Source organism: Hyperolius riggenbachi, chromosome 1 (assembly GCF_040937935.1).
Source record: "Hyperolius riggenbachi isolate aHypRig1 chromosome 1, aHypRig1.pri, whole genome shotgun sequence".
In the NCBI taxonomy this organism is placed as follows: Eukaryota; Metazoa; Chordata; class Amphibia; order Anura; family Hyperoliidae; genus Hyperolius; species Hyperolius riggenbachi.
Window position 1 is genome coordinate 327,292,871 of NC_090646.1, and position 13,009 is coordinate 327,305,879.

Sequence of the window (13,009 nt, forward strand, 5' to 3'; positions counted from 1 at the left end):
CTAACCTCTGGACACCAGAATAGTGAGAGTGTTTGGTGTAACAGTAACAACTCTGAGTGGAGACCACCAGAGGAGCTGGCGGCCTAAGACTCCTGAGGAATTCACCTCTGACTGTGGGTGATATTCCTGTAGCCTGTGGACCCCTGGGCGAGGGACCGAGGCTGGGTTGCAGGAAGCCCTGCAGCTAATATGAAAGGTATTGCCCTAGACTGGGCTAACGTAATACAGTAATAGCACAATCCTAGTCTGAGGTGTGAGGTCCATAGTCACAACACCCTGGAACTAGTCTGGAGCATAACATAAATGATAATACAATTCCCTAGTCTTGGGTGTGAGGTCCATGATCATCTACACCCTGGAACTAGTCTGGAGTATAACATAAATGATAATACAATTCCCTAGTCTTGGGTGTGAGGTCCGTGATCATCAACACCCTGGAACTAGTCTGGAATATAACACAAAGACAATACAGTTCCCTAGTCTTGGGTGTGAGGGCCTTGATCTCAACACCCTGGAACTATGCTAGAGAATACACAGAAGATACACAGTATTCCTAGTCTGGGGTGTGAGGGCCTTGATCTCAACACCCTGGAACTGGTCTAACAAATAAACAGTACAAGGTAATCTGGCTCAGTGTGAATTCCCAGGTCTACCTGGTTCAAACACACTGTAAGGATCTGACTATGGGCTGAATGCTTCCACAAAGTGTTTGCAATGGCAGACAACCAGCAACTGACAAGCAAGCAGAATATATAGTAGCTGAACTCTGAATCATGAGTCCAGCAGGAATCAGCTGATCGTCCTGATCAGCTGACACTTCCCCTGCTGGTATAAAGGTCCTGACTTCTGGCCCGCGCGCGCGTAGCTCTTCATCCATCTATGTGGACTAACAGACCCAGCCACTCCAAAGGCACGCTGCTGCGTATAAACCGCCACCTTGGACGCGGAAATAGCCGCTTTGCTGTTAGAACATGCGGCGGCTTTTCCGCGTTCTGCCACACTACCAGACGCGTGCCTACGCGTGCAAACCGCCGCGTTGGACGTGGAATCAGCCACCTTGCTTTCAGCACACGCGGCGGCTTTTCCGCGTTTTCTCACATTCAGCAAAAGCGACATATAGGCGACATATAGGGACCTATTTTAGAAAAAAAAGGGGTTTACATATATTTAGGGCACTAACAATTTTTAGGCAATTGTTTATTTTTGATGTTACCACCCCATTTAAGTACATATTCAGGGACCTGAAAAGAAAGGAATTCGGAGCCTTCCATCTTCATTAACCCAGTGCATGCCTTGTTTGGCTGTTATGCTGGGCGTTTGGCTTTAGCTGTTTTTGAGACAACTGCAGCAAACATGCAGACAGTGGAGTCAGACCACAGTCAAAGCATCTGATCCACATGCTCATTCTAGGACAGTGGCTTAAAGAATTAGAGGCAGAGCAGAAAAATGGAAGGAAGTTAAGTTAAATGTTAGATGTCTCTGTCTTTTTAAGAGATACCCAATTCTTGTCCTCATAGGATGCGAGGAAAATTGTTTCCAATAGAGACACTGACAGCAATGATTGATTGAAAAAGGTCATTTGAGCAAGTAGTGTGAGGCTGAGGAGGATGATCTTCTCTGATGATACTAAGGAAAAGTTAAACACTGGGGATTGGACGATAGATAGGTGGTCAAAGAGTGAAGGAGATGGTTACAGAGGAAGATCTAGAGAATATAGGACAAGATACAGGCATACAATGTGGATAAATGCAGCCATACACCATGGGTATTTTCTTTTAATACATTAGATTTTAGAAAAAAATTAGTGTGTAAAAACAAATTCCACATAACGGATTTTAAGTGGTTTTATTAATGAAACATTAATGGGTTTGAGCACTTTTATGTAAATGTGATGTATGGCAGCATAGCTATTGAATCTAGCAATGATTAAATCTGATTACCGGTAAATGTGCAGTAGTGCAGGGAGCTAAACAGGTATCTAGTCAAAAGTTGTCTGCTGCAAAATTTAAAAACAGGCAAATTATTAAAGAAACTAGCTAGTGCAGTGAGCTATGCTGCAGGCGTACTCAAACAATGGCGCTTGCCATCTGGAAACACGTATTCCACCCCGCCTCACGTGCGTGCCATTTAATTGGATCTGTGGTCCATCACAAAGGGGCAGGAGGGGATGCGTGCAAGGCAGATGGACACAGCACTTCGGCCAATCAGAGCAGAGTAGGGCACTCTGAGGGGGGCACGTGCAGGATGGAAGGACATACAAACACACACACAGGCAACTTGGAATTAGGATTATAGTTACATAGTTTGGTTGAAGACATCCGTCCATCAAATTGAATCAGAAAAAAAACCCACCATTTTCTCCCGCTTCATTCACTTTCCCTCTTTTCCACCACAACTTCACTCCCTCTCCCTCTCCTGCACCCCCACTTCACTCCCTCTCCCTCTCCTCCACCCCCACTTCACTCACTTTCCCTCTCCTCCACCCCAGCTTTACTCACTCTCCCTCTCCTCCACCCCCACTTCACTCACTCTCCCGCTTCATCTTTTACCACCACAGTTTACATTAAGTAATTTTTTGGGGGGGATCTCATGATCCACACACTGAATGGAACCGGTGAAGATGTGGTGGTTGGAGTACAGCCGGAACAAGAAGCAGAGGTAGCCGATAGTTGGGTCACAGTTAGAAGGGGTAGAGAAAAAATGTCAGGGAGGCTAGTCCTGATTTGTCCCTCACTAATAAGTATACTTATTTGCGTAATATTGGGGATGATGATTCTGGAGTAGCAACGCTGCAGCAGGATGTGTCCCTTAGAACCAAGGGAAAGACCGCTGCAACGAGAAAGGAATAGGAGTAGGAGAACAGAGGCGCCAGCAGGATAAAAGTGGATAAAAACTTTAAAATTTGCTGGGAGGAAGTGGTGGACTTACCTCCATAAAGCAGACACGAAAGACTGTCTGAATAGTAGTCACATTTATTAATTAGTACCCCAAAACAGTGCAACGCGTTTCGCAGGCCCAGCCCGCCTCATCAGGCAATAAAAATGGGGACAAGACAGAATTTCAGCAATAGCAGGTGTAGCGCCTCAGGGCCTGCTATTGCTGAAATTCTGTCTTGTCCCCATTTTTATTGCCTGATGAGGCGGGCTGGGCCTGCGAAACGCGTTGCACTGTTTTGGGGTACTAATTAATAAATGTGACTACTATTCAGACAGTCTTTCGTGTCTGCTTTATGGAGGTAAGTCCACCACTTCCTCCCAGCAAATTTTAAAGTTTTTATCCACTTTTATCCTGCTGGCGCCTCTGTTCTCCTACTGCTATACCGTGTCGACCCCTGGTGGAGGGGTGATCTACCCCCTTTCGCATCTACAGAGAGCGACTTCTTATCCCTGAGTGAGGACAGGTCTAATCTCCTCACCTGCCTATACAGTGGTTGCCTGTGTGGTAACCCATGTTTGTGAGTATAATTTTCTCACGATAACCTTTACTTCATTTATGCTTAACATACTACACTATATTGGAATCTCGGTTTCTCTACTCTTGAGAAAGGAATAGGAGTGCAGCTAAGGCTAGACAGGCACTGGTGGTAGGGGATTCAATTATTAGGCACACAGATAGGAAATCTGTAGAAGAAACCGTGAATGCCATACAGTCTGTTGTCTCCCGGGTGCTTGGGTTCTACATGTAGCAGAACAAATTGACAGATTATTGGGTGGAGCTGGGGAAGACCAGGCTGTCATGGTACACATTGGTACCAATGACAAAGTTAGTGGGAGATGGAAGGTCCTCAAAAATGATTTTCAGGTACTTGGAGATAAACTTAAAGGGTCTCTCCAGGGGGGTTTGAAAATAAAATCTGATATTTACCTGGGGCTTCTATCAGCCCCCTGTAGCTGTAATGTCCCGCGCCATCCTCCTCCGATCTGCCCTGGTCTAGCGCTGCAACCCATCCAACTGCGGCTGTGCAGCCGCGCGCGTGCTTGCTCCCGCGCGCACAATCGGAAGCATACTGCACAGGTGCAGTACAAGAAAACTGCGCAGTAAGCTTCTGCCTGCGCAGTAAGCTTCTGATGACTAGAGCGGGAGCGCGCATTATTCATCTAATAATCTCCCGGTGCCGGCGGCAGGGAACGGCAGATCGGAGTAGGATGGCGCGTGACATTACAGCTACAGGAGGCTGATAGAAGCCCCAGGTAAGTGTCAGATTTTATTTTCAAATCCCCCTGGAGAACCCCTGTAAAGCAAGAACCTTCAAGGCGGTGTTTTCTGAAATACTGCCAGTGCCACGTGCTACCTCTGAGTTAAATAAGTGGCTGAGAAATTGGTGTAGGAGAACTGGGCAGACTTTGCTGTCGGCTACAGGTTCTATAGCAGGGATGGGCTGCACCTAAGTGGGGAGGGTGCAGCTGTATTGGGGGAGAAGATGGCTAAACGGTTGGAGGAGATTTTAAACTAGGTTCTGGGGGGAGGCGGGAGGGTAAAGTATCAATATGTAGACAAGATAAGGTAAAAAAGACAGTGGGAGCCTAACATTACTGGGGATGGAGAGGGGGGTGGGGGCAGTGTAAAGAGTAAGGAGGTTGGTAAAACTTCAATATAACCAAAATTGGAAAATGTGGTGGTAAAAATATAAAGTGCATGGTAACCAATGCTAGAAGCCTTGCACGAACTAGAGTTCATTCTGATTGACAAAGGCTATGACATTGTGGGAATTACAGAGACATGGATGGATGAAAGCCATGACTGGATAGCAAATTTAGAGGGATACAATGTGTTTAAGAAGGATAGAGCAGGGAAAAAAGGTGGAAGGGTGTAAGATCCTCTGGCCACTCATGGCGGCAGAACACTAAGACCCACGCTGAGATGCAAGCCTCTGGGTCTTGGCAACTCACTGACGTCACTGGAGCGCAGGGAGCTCAGCTCCCATTGGATAAGCGGCGGACGCGTTCTCAGTACGCGCTCCGCCGCTGTAAACAATAATCACATGTGCTCACTGTGTGTCAGCTGACTTGCTGACACGCTGCTACGTGATTGGGTACTTTGGATTCCTTTGCTTTCTGATTGGTTAGTCCTTGTTTAAATGTTAATGTAAGGTGACCGCCATCAGTTATCGTCTGTGGTAGCCTATGCTGGGCTTGCTGCTGAGATTGCGCTCACAGTTAATTGATATTGTTGCTGCCTTTGCCTGTATCCTGACCAAGCTTACTTCCAGATTGATTTCCTGTTACCGACCACTGCTTGTTCCTGACCATGCTTTCTGATTGGATCACCTGTTACCGACTCTGCTTGTACCTGGACTTCCCTGATTGCCGCCTGGATCGACCTCGGGCTGAATAAGGATTTGCATGAACGCTGCCTGCCCTGACATCTGGCTAGTACTGACCACATTATCTCTAAACACCTGATCTGCATACCATTATTCCTGCTTGCAGTCATCCGATTCTCATCTGGATAGTCTCATCCGTCAGGCCTCAGGTGACTATACCATTGTGATACTGTGCTTTTTATTATCGCTATTGGTTCTGTTTGGTGGATACTCTCTGTCAGTTTGTATGCTACATCTACCTGCAGGGTTAATGTAGTTTTGTATTAGGTAGGACTAGCTTGTGCAGGTGTTACGGAATGGGCTATAGGTCACTCATATGGGCATACAGCCTGACCTATAGTCATTGACCAGACAAGCCTGACAAGGGGTTTGTCTCTTTGTTAAGAACCCTTTTACAGATGTCATGAACGATGAGATGGATGAAGATTGGGAAGATGTGGAGTCCGTTTGGGTAAATATTCATGGTGGAAATAACTGTTGCCAATTGCTTATATTAGGGTATGCTACAGGCCACCACATATTCACGAAGCTTCAGAACTGCAATTACTACAGCAGATTGAAAAAGCTGCAAGTAAAAATGAGGTCATAGTTATGGATGCCTTCAACTTTCCAGACATTGACTGGAGTACTGAGGCTACCCATTCTGGTAAAAGCTGGCAACACTACAGGACAGTTACCTGACTCAAATGATAACTGAACCAACTAGGGGGAATGCGTTACTGGATTTGATCATTTCAAATAGACCAGATAATGTATTAAATGTGCAGGTTCAAGAACATTTGGCAAATAGTGATCACAACATGATAACGTTTGATCTGGTGACTGATAGGCCGCGGGGCAGCGGGACAACTAAAACTATGAATTTTAGAAAAGCAAAGTTCAATCTGTTATAAACTGTTCTAATCACCTTTTGCTCCGGCACCAGCAAACTCCTCAGCGAGAGTTGCAAACACGACTCATCCCACAGCAAGCAGGAGATAGACTTTTCTCAGGCTTCTTCAGTATTTAAGGAGTTTATTCACTACACAAATATACAGATGCAGTTCATCATATCCTAGCAAAGCAGATCCTCATGTTTAAGTTCTTGGCGTTACAGCTCTTGACTAACCTTCCTCCTGAATGTTAGTCAGTTACCTTCTTTCTAGACTACATTACTCTAGACTACCTATGTACAGCATACATTAGATCAGATTACATAAAGAATGAAAATACTTAGAGGTCCCAGTCAGCATCTAGATAGCATGAAAGTAGGAAGCAGAGCAGGAATCAGAGTAAGCTCTGTTAGCCCGTCCGGCTCTTTAATACCGACTAGGAAAGAGTTAAATGTGACCTCATCTTCGCCATCCCCCAGACCAGACTATTGGCTTAGCCCCCTCGTGGTGTCATAATACACACCTACTCGATTAATATTTAATGATGCTTTTGCCTTACTTACAAGAATTTGATATTTAGTAAACATGGCCTATGTTTACTGTTCTTGTGGTGTACATGTTGAGGTTGGTGTAGGCCTGTGGCCTTCTTTTAGGAACATGTTCTCAGTATCTGCTTGCTATTCATTTTGCTTCAAGCAGACACTGAGATGCTTATGCCTGCATCACAAGAAACTATTTTAAAGGCATACTCTGCTGACAAGCCTTTTACCTAAAACTCAGGCCAAATAACTGAGGCCTACTTAAATTATAACACAATCAACTCAGGCAGGCACTAAGTTTGGTGTACTAGGATAATGTGCTACAAGGGAAGGACACTGAAGGGAAATGGCAAGCTTTTAAAATTATTCTCAATCAATATTGTAGTAAGTACAGGGGTTGGACAAAATAATGGAAACACCTAACATTTTGGCATCATAATCTTTGAACATGTTTTAAGCATTCAAAACTTGACATATGCACATTTTTTTGTTTATTATTTTTGTTATTTGATATGTTTAATTAAAATAATAGTTTTTTACAGATATTTAAACAAAAGTTGTTAATAAGTTATAAAAATAGCAGATCTCTCAGACTTTCAAAGAGGCTAAATTGTTGGTGCTCGTATGGCAGGCGCTACTGTAACAGAAACTGCCCGAATGCTTGGCATTTCAAGAGGTACTGTCTCAAAAGTAATGACTGCCTTTGAAAGAGAAGGAAAAATGTCTTCAGCAAAGCACAGTTGTGGCCGAAAGTCGAAGTTGTCTGAGAGAGACCGTCGGACTCTAAGTCGAATTGTTAGAAAAGCTCGCAAGACCACGGCTCCTAAAATCACTGCAGAGCTGAATGAACACCTATAGAACCCAGTTTCCACAAAACCTGTTCTGGATTCCACGGAAGAACTGCAATTACGAAACCTCTGCTCTCAAAGACAAATGTTTCAAAGCGTTTAGAGTGGTGTAGAAACCACCAGAATTGGTCCCTCAAGCAGTGGAAAAATGTGATTTTCTCAGATGAATCATCATTTACCTTATTTCCGACCTCCAGACTGCCTTCTCCCAATTGTAAAACATGGCAGGGGTTCTGTGATGACCTGGGGTGCTGTTTCTTGGAAATCCGCCGGACCAATGATTTTCCTTCATGGAAGAATTAACAGCCGAGACTATTTAGGAATTTTGGGCGACCAAGTTTATCCTATGGTTCAAGAACTGTTTCCGGAGGGGAATGCCATCTTTCAAGATGATAATGCCCCAATCTATACAGATAGAATTGTTAAAGAATGGCACAAGGAACATTCTAATGAAGTTGAGCATCTCATCTGGCCACCACAATCCCCAGACCTCAACATTATTGAGCATTTATGGTCGTTATTAGAGATTCAAGTAAGAAGTTGATTTCCGCCACCATCGTCTCTAAAAGAACTGGAGGGTGTTTTAACTGAAGAATGGGCTAAAATTACTTTGGAAACAATTCACAATTTGTATGAATCAATACCTCTGAGAATTGAGGCTGTAATTGCCGCAAAAGGTGGACCTACACCATATTAAAATATATTTTGTTGATTTTCAAGGTGTTTCCATTATTTTGTCCAACCCCTGTATATCCCATATGGAAACAAAACGTCTAGGAATAAAAAAGGCCTCTATGGATGAATGGAAAGGTCAGAGATAAAATGAAGTGGAAAAATAATGTCTATAAGGTCCTAAAATAGGAGGGGACCGAGGCTGCATTAAGCAATTATAAGGAGTGCAATAAAATTTGTAAAAAAAAAAAAAAAAAAAGAAATTAGGCTGGCAAATATTGAAGCTGAAAATCAAATTTCTAGGGATATCAAATCTAACCCAAAGAAGTTTTACAAGTACATCAACTCTAAAAACAGAAAGGTTGACTGTATTGGACTTCTAAAGGAGGAGAGTGGGAACTCAATGGTGGATGACCAAGGTAAGGCAGAGTTATTAAATGCTTTCTTTGCTTCTGTCTTCACAAAGGAAACATCACTGTTGCAAATTACAGATGCAGAAGAGTCTCAATTTTCCAATTGTAATATTAAATACTTAACGCAGGAAGAAGTGAAGGCAAGACTAAATAAATTAAAAATAGACAAGGCACCTGGCTCGGATGACATGCATCCTCAGGCCCTAAGAGAATTAAGTTCAGTTATGGATAAAGTACTTTATCTTGTCTTTTGTGACTGTCTTTCAACTGGCAGAGATCCAGTAGATTGGTATACAGCACACATTTTTCCATTATTTAACAAGGGCAAAAACTCAGATCGAGGAAATTATAGACCTGTAAGCTTAACATCAGTTGTAAGCAAACTATTTGAGGGGCTATTAAGAGATACTATACAAGACTTCATAGTAGAAAAGAATCTTATTTCTCAGCATCAGCATGGGTTTACTAAAGACAGGTCCTGTTTGACTAACATGCTCAGCTTTTATGAGGTAGTGAACGCTAATGTGGATATTGGGAATGCTGCAGATGTGATATACTTGGACTTTGCAAAGGCCTTTGACACTGCTCCCCACAAAAGTCTGGTGCAAAAGTTGAGGATGCAAGGACTGGGGAAGAGTCTGTGTGTATGGATAGGGAACTGGCTAATGGACAGAAAACAAAGAGTTCTGGTCAATGGATCATATTCAAAATTTAAAACTGTTAGCAGTGGCGTCCCACAGGGGTCAGTACTGGGTCCAGTGCTCTTCAATTTATTTATTAATGCAATTATTTTATGAATTTATTAAAGTAGATGCAGTTGCTATTTTTGCAGATGTTACAAAATTGTGCAGAATCATCAACTCTCAGGAAGATAGTGACATATTGCAACAGGATCTGGATAGGATGGCTATATGGGAACATAAATGGTAAATGAAATTCAATGTTGAAAAATGTAAAGTCACGCATTTTGGTCATCACAATGGTCTAGCACCATACAAAATAAACAGGATACAGATAGAGACATCAAATTTGGAGAAGGACTTAGGAGTACTCATTGACAACAAGTTAAATAATCATATTCAATGCCAAGCCGCTGCAGCTAAAGCTAATAAAATTTTGGGATGCATTAAAAGGAAAATAAAAACTCGAGATTCTAGCATAATATTGCCCCTGTTTAACTCTCTAGTAAGGCCACATCTGGAATATGGAATTCAGTTCTGGGCACCACGTTACAGGAAAGATATTGCAGTTTTAGAGCAGTTGCAGAGACGAGCAACAACGGGGTTAGATAAACTGGGTTTATTTAGTCTAGGGAAAAGACGCCTCAGAGGAGATCTAATTAACATGTATAAATACATCAGAGGGCAATATAAAAGCTTGGCGGATGAGCTTTTTGTCCTTGGGTCTTCACAAAGGACTAGAGGACATGATCTGCGCATGGAGGAAAAACGTTTTAGCCATTTATTTAGGAAAGGTTTCTTTACGGTTAGATTGAGTAAGATGTGGAATGCATTGCCAAAGGAAGTAGTTATGCTTTCCTTATCCAGGGATTTTATCTGATTGCCATCTGGAGTCGGGAAGGATTTTTTTCCCTTTTGGGGCTAATTGGACAATGCCTTGTAAGGGTTTTTCGCCTTCCTCTGGATCAACAGGGATATGTGAGGGAGCCGGCTGGTGTTGTTCTTGGTTTTCTGGTTGAACTCGATGGACGTATGTTTTTTTTCAACCCAAATAACTATGTGACTATGTAAGGCCTAGACCAATTAGCCTTATAAAAAAAAGGGGAAACATTTCTTACCGACTCCAGATGGCAGTCAGATAAATCCCTGGATCAACTCTCCTGGGAATTACCTAGTAATTGTAGCCATGGATACCTTTCAATGCAAGGAAATCATCCAATCCCTCTTTAAATGCAGATATAGAGTTTGCCGTAACTACTTCCTGAGGTAAGATTTTAACCACTCTCACTGGGAAGGACTCCTTTCTAAATAGATGGAAAAAACTTTTTTTTCCTCCATACGCAGATCATGTCCCCTTGTCCGTTGTAAAACCCATGGGACACAGAGCTCATCTCCCAAACTTTTGTATTGCCCTCTAATGTATTTATACATGTTAATCAGGTCACCTCTCAGTCACCTTTTTTTCCAAGCTAAATAAGCCCAGCTTGTCCAACCTTTCTTGGTAAGCGAGATCTTTGATCCCGCTGATTAATTTAGTTGCTTGTTCTAGAAAGTCAATGTCCTTTCTATAGTGTGGTGCCCCAAACTGTATCCCATACTCCAGATGTGGCCTCACAAGTGATTTATACAGAGGGAGTAGTAACTAGCATCTTGAGATATTATTTCCCATTTTATGCATCCCAGAATTGTATTTGCTTTAGCTACCGCTGCTTGGGATTGTATACAATTATCTAATTTGTTATCAACCAGTATTCCTAAATCCCTCTCCAAGTCTGATGTCCCCAGCTGTATGCCATTTATTTTTTATGGTGATCTACCATTGGTACGTCCTAGGTGCATGACTTTACATTTATCAACATTAAATTTAATCTGCCTGCCCATATGGCCATGTTGTCAAGATCCTGTTGAAATATGTCACTATCCATCTTAATGTTGATAATTCTGCATAATGTTGTATCAACTGCAAAAGATGGCTACATTACTCTGCATTACATCTACTTTATCATTAATAAATAATTTGAAAAGAATTGGACCAAGTACTGATGTGACAATGGGTTATTGGATTAGGAATGCAGACTACTATATAAAGTACTTTATTTGGTGTCCCATAGAAAGCTCACCTTCCCCAACACTCTAGAGACATCAGAGATGCACCTTATCAGCATTAAGCCATTCACCATCTTAACCTCTTGCCGACCGCGTCAAGCCGATGGGATTTACTAAAAATGGCCTGGTCACTAGGGGGGTTTAGCCCTGCAGTCCTCAAGAGGTTAAGGAGCCCATACACTGTTTGATTTCAGCCTTCGATCGATTTATTGATCGATTCGATCGAATCAATCAGAAATTGATTGCCGATCGATTGGACAATTGATCGATTTGCGGCAGATTTCGATTGCTTTTGATCAATTTGATCTATCTGACAGGATGAAAGATCTAGGTCGATCTGCTGCTGCGAGCAGATCGATGGCCCATAGAGTTGCATTGGATCTAATAGTCCAATAATGCATTTAGATAGATTTTCAATAGATTTCCAATGGATTTCATTCTAAAATCTATTGGAAATCTGTTCCTAGTGTGTGGCACACATCAGATTCCTGTCAGATTCGACTTGACAAGCATCTGACAGAAATCTATCTGATGGTCGAATCTGCTGTAAATCTATAAGTGTATGGCCACCTTAAGCTGCTTTGTAGTTCTCACCAGGGGAGCACCTCAGTGAGGCACCTCAGAGGAGAGCTGGTATCATGCTTGTACCTCATTTTTGCAGTTTTTGTTACATGTACCAGCGCAATCTTGTCGCATAGGCGCAAGTACGGTCTACATATACGCAGTAGCAGAAAAACGCCTGTGCACGGAGATAAGAGCTGTGTACAGGTGCCTTCGTGCCACTATGCAGGTGAGTACCGTTCTTGGGCATGTGCATTATGGTTGCCTTTGTACACAAAAAGGATTGCAGAGACATGAAACCATATTCCATTAAAGTGATTCAACGCTGGATCAGTGGCCTCAAGGACGAACATGGGATAGTGGAAGCTTCCCTTTACTGAGGTAGGTATCTATATTATTTTTTTTATTTTTGGGGGGTGGGGGGGGGGGTTCTGGTAACCTTTTAAGCAATCTTATAGTTCTACGTCAATTTACAATGCAGTCTTCTGCAGGTAGGTTATTTGGCTCTTCCCTCGAAAAACGGACCCTAGGCTTTTGTAGGGCCATTTCCACAGCATCATGTTTGTGCTTCAAAACACATGTATGCAGTGGAGGAGCATTGTGTTTTGTGTATGTATACATTTTGTGCATTTTGTATACAGCGTTCTCATTATTATTATTATACAGTGCACCCCTTTATTGCTTTGTTAAGGTACCTACTGTGGGTATTGTAGCATCATCTCAAGTACCCCTGGATGCATACATATTTACTACAAGTTGTCCATATTTGTGTATAAATGGTTTTCAAGCATTCCATAATGATTTTAATTAACTATAAATACTTATTTAGGATAGTTTATACATAATGTATCATTTTTTAAATCTTAAACCTTCCTGTAATGTATTGACTATGACAAGTTCAAGTACCTCGAGACCTTCTAAAGTTCCTTCTAGGCAGTGGCATCCCTACCATTGGGCGTAGGGGGCCGTGGCGCCCCGGGTGACTGACACTCAAG